Raw genomic sequence first — 4,746 nt, 5'->3', positions numbered from 1 at the left:
AGAGTTTCCCCGCGCACGACGTTAGGGAGATGGGTCGAAGGTTGTTGATGTTACGAGGCTTACCTGGTTTTGGAATAAGAATAATTTTTGCTTCCTTCCATTCTTTTGGAAGGACGCCGTCCTCTGTCCAGACCGTGTCGTTAAAGAATTTGGTCAAGCTCTTTAGCGTGTCGTCACTTAGATTGCGAATCATTGCGTTCGTGACCTGATCTACCCCTGGGGTCGTGTTTTTCTTGAAGGAGTGTGCCGCTGCGTAAACCTCTTCAAAGGTTATGGGGGCGTCCAATTCCGGTTGGTCCTGACCTTCGTAAACGGGTTTGGTGGATTGCCCGGTCGGTACAGTTCCTACGTATATCTCTTTAATTTTGTCTATCATGTCAGCTTCCCGACCTTCAAACTCATTTTCAAGTAGCTTGAGTGTGCGATTCGCGACTGTTTTTGTTCCTCCCGGGTCAATCATACTTCGAAGAATGTGCCATGTTTTCTTTGTAGTCAACGTGCCCCGAAGCGAGTCACTGAACTGAGGCCAATTGCTGTCGCTTAACTTTTGTGCGTATTCGTTAGCTTCCTGCGCTAGCTGAGCTATCCGTATCCGGAGTTTGCGATTAAGCTTCTGCCTTTTCCACCTTTTTGTGAGGCCTCTCCGGGCTTCCCAGAGATGCAAGAGGTGACGATCCACGGCTGGAGCCTCCGTTGTCGTTTCAATTGTTTTTGTGACCGTAGAGTGAATAACTCGGATCCGCTCGGCCCATTCTCCTACGTCTGTTATGCTGCCGATTGTTTTCTGTTTTTCCCGAAATTTGGTCCAGTCGGATAGCCTTGCCTTGCCAATAGCTCTTCGAATCCTGGCTGCATTAACCGATATGCTTAAGATATAGTGATCGCTTCCTAGGTTTTCACCTAGGTTCGTCCATCGCGTCTCACTTTCGTTGTTGGTGAACGTGAGGTCGGGGGAAGTGTCGTGGGACACGCTGTTCCCGATTCGCGTTGGGAGATCTGGTTGAGTTAGCTGGAAAAGTCCGTAGCGCTCTACAACGTCTGCTAACAATATGCCCTTGGGATTGTCTCTATTGTAGCCCCAGTTTGAGTGTTGTGCGTTAAAGTCGCCTAACAATATTAATTTGTCCCTACCTTGAGCGAGTCGCACCGCGGTGGTCACCACGTTTTCAAAATCCGCCTGTTTTTCTCTGGGAGAACTGTAAACGTTGACAATAATTGTTTCAGGTTTGCCCCTTTTCTGCGGCCAAATCGTGATTATCTGGTGCTGAATAGGTTCCCGAAAAGAATAATTTACGCTAATCGTGACATCCTTCTTGGCAAAGGTGGCTACTTGAGGGTAGTCAGGGTGAGCATAAAGCTCGTACCCTTTGAGTTTTGGATTTTGTTTCCCTATTTCCTGAATACAGATGACCTCGGGAGGGATTGGCGCCGATTCTATGTAGTGCGTGAAATTAGCCAATTTAGTCCGTAGCGTGCAGCAATTCCATTGCCAGATTTCAATGTGTCCGGTCTTTGTGTTGTTTGCCATATTATCCATGGATATTACTGTCGCTATCAGTGTGCTCTATAGCTTTCGGTGTCCTGGTAGGAGCTCCCGGACTTTGACTGACCCTCTTTCGGGGGACGGCCGCGGCTTTTGTTTGCACATCCTCTACCATTCGTTTGAGTTTGTGTAGCTCTGCAATCATTAGTTGCATGTTTTGTGCTAACTGTTCCAGCGTTAACGAATGAGCGCTGGAGGCGGTACTTTGTTGCAGTGATGTCTGCGGTGGTGATTTGGAACATTAATGATGACGATGATCCCACCAAAATGGTGGTGCAATGAAACGTGCTTTTCTCCTTACAACATGGCGCCTACCCGTGATGTGGAATTAGCCAAGAAGTCGGTAATTAAACGAAGGAGGGGAGATAAAACTTAGCAGAGAAGTGCAGAGGAAGTAAGAAAATGCGAGCATTTAGAACGGTGTCGTCGTCTTTCTCCGCGATTCCACAACGACACTGCATTAACGGCTAAGAAAAGTTGCGTTGTGGGTTTACTGTCCGAGTTCACTAAACCTTTAGTGGATCATGAGGAAGACAGCATATCAAAATAGAGAAATCCTTCTTTTTTTTGTTGAAGTTCTATGCCTACCCAAAGGGCCAACCGAGCAAGCAACATACATTGTCGTCGTTTTCTACTATGTTAAAAAACAAAATAAGAACAAATAAACTTTGCTATCTTATTGCGCTCTACAATATGCTTCTAGCCGGTGACATCAAAGATGCCATAAAAACATGACTTTTTAGAAAGTGTACCTTAAGGTGCACAAAAGCAGATTAAACAGTGAACAACGCCGCGCATCGTTTTCTCCCATCCAGTCATTCCATGGCAAAAGATCGCCGTGGGTGTATCCTTATAAATATTGCTAAGTTTATTGGAAATCATCTTATACTTACGAATTTACCTAAGCATAGTTTACGATTGATTTTTCGCTCCTAACTTAACATTACAGTTGGGCTACCAACCAATAAATCATGACTTTTATACTCCACCTACGTACTGAATTACCCACAAAGAAAGACAAATGCTGGCTCTCCCTTAATCGAGAGCAGATGTAAAGATGAAACGGTTACCGGCAAAGCAGATTAGTTGGAGATTATACTAGCCACAATCTTAAAATGCATGTAGTGCATGTTCACAACGGCACATCCCACCACACCACACCGCACCACGCCATACTCTGCACTGACCCACATGGACGGAATAGTTTCCTGTCACAGGCAGAACCAACCTCATTGCAAGTCTCGTCTCGGGCACAGCCATTCGCGGTGCACCGTACGCTACCAGCGCTGCCACCACGTCGGACGCGCCGCGGAACTCACGGACCGCTGGCGTCGAAAATAGCACAGGCAACTCTGTCTCAGCGCCAAAAGATGACAATAAAGTGCATAGTGCCTTGTATCTGCCCCAGGAGGTCGTTATTGGAAATGACAAATAAAAATTCAGCTTACTAGAGGTTGCAGCTTGAGTGATATTGTTGACAAACATTTGGAAGAACTCGGAAAAAATATTTTTGTAACTTTTTGGGGAAGTAACTATAACGTATGTAATGCGGTCTTGACTGGTTGCCCGGATGCTCTCATGTTGTTCTTGCAACTTGCCCGGATGTTCTCGTTCGAGTGCCCGGATAATGGCTCTGCCTTTTGACTCAAGGTCACTTGAAGTTCGCCAACAACGGAAGCTAAAAGCATTTCATGCTTTAAAAAAAGGTCGTGTTTTTATTTTATTTAAGTGAACATTTAAGGTTGCATAAAAATAATTAAAGCGATTTTGTGATCGGAATTATATCCGAAAAGTTTTGTGAAATGAGGAAACGTGCTACGCCGTCAAGCGGACAGTGCGCAAAAGTACTATTAAACTCCATGACTTCTGGGATTTACGACGCCGCGATGTAGGTTGCCTGGATGCTCACCTCCGAGCTCCTGCGTACCTGACGCATACACACACCAGGTCTCCCCGCGCAAAAATGCGAGCGCGTCACAATCCACATGTCATGGTGTAGGCCTAGAGAAAGAAATGGTGTAGGTATATTCACCGCTGCAAGTTCCGGAACTTGTAGGTAAGCACCAACTTCAGACAAAACAATGAAGTGCGCTCTCTGTGTAGAACTAGAAACACACTAAATATAGTCATAATTTAGTCCTCAAACTACGTAAATCAAACATAAAAACTCGCGCGTAATATAGAGTTTCCATATGCACGTCACCATGGTTAGAGGTGGAGTGTCGGAGCACATCAGAGGCTGGATGATGGAGGTGGCAAGTAATCCGCTGCGACAAGGGCCGTACATGGATGACCGGCAGTCAGAAGGCATGGCAGGACTGGGTATCATGCGTAGGCCAGGAAAGTATAGGCTACGAGCTCGGAGGCTGTGGTCGATGCTTCGCTAGACGCCCCGCAGACACACATCAGCTTCAGGCGTGCAGTCGTAAGCTCAGGAGGCATAGGTAGGAGCCCGAACCTATAATCCACCACTGTTGCCTCCTTCTCTTCTCTTATCCTCTCACAATGGCGCCGCTCCCACGTTCCTCGCTCGTGCCACGAGGTTCTCCGGAGATTCTTCTTCCTCTACTTCGACTTCTTCCGGTGCCATTGCATGATCATACTCGTGCCTTCGTCGTCGTCGTCGTCGCCTTTCCTTTGTACCTCAGAAAGTGCACTTCATGACGCCCTCCTATGTTTTATTGTCGAGGTGTACATCTCTGGAAGAGTCGTTTCTGGCTCGTGCATATGAAAGGCCGGAGAACTACAAGTTTCATCATGCCAGCGATGACCTGTACTGCCACTTAGGATTAATTTGTCCACTTACAGGGGCGCAAAGTAACAACTGTAACAGAGCAGTGCACATCGGCGTTCATGTGAAAACTTATTTTGAGCATACCTCATGTAAAGTTGTAAAGATTCCTCCGGCAGTAGGACTGGTGTTGCTATGGTCACTGCGATACAGAAGCTAAGCGCAGACATTGACGGAGGGCTGCTGAGTATCCGTCTTTTCACAGTTGGAGGTGTAATTGAGCACTTCATAATGCCACAGGTGGACCTGTACAAATTGGTACAGGGGACTTGCATGAGAGCTTTATATCTATCTCTTTTCTGAACAAGGAGGGAAGCTGTGAAGCAGCTGAGGTGCTATAACCCTTGCAGACAGCCCATGCTAATCATAAAAATATTATCGAGTTGAGTACAGCTAGATTTCCGCATTCAGG

General features: G+C 46.5%; 1 long non-coding RNA gene across 1 annotated transcript; it reads right to left on the bottom strand.

Annotated features, from left to right (window-relative positions):
* Positions 1-3,230: 3,230 nt before the first annotated feature.
* On the bottom strand, positions 3,231-4,153 carry LOC139060520 (uncharacterized). Its single transcript, XR_011514896.1, has 2 exons — positions 3,747-4,153; positions 3,231-3,544 (listed from the first exon to the last, which is right to left on the bottom strand). It is a non-coding gene; the product is annotated as an uncharacterized lncRNA (long non-coding RNA).
* Between the last annotated feature and the right edge of the window lie 593 nt (positions 4,154-4,746).

Source organism: Dermacentor albipictus, chromosome 5 (genome assembly GCF_038994185.2).
Source record: "Dermacentor albipictus isolate Rhodes 1998 colony chromosome 5, USDA_Dalb.pri_finalv2, whole genome shotgun sequence".
NCBI lineage: Eukaryota > Metazoa > Arthropoda > Arachnida > Ixodida > Ixodidae > Dermacentor > Dermacentor albipictus.
The sequence above is the reverse complement of the archived record's forward strand: the minus strand, read 5'-3'. Positions and strand labels throughout refer to the sequence as shown.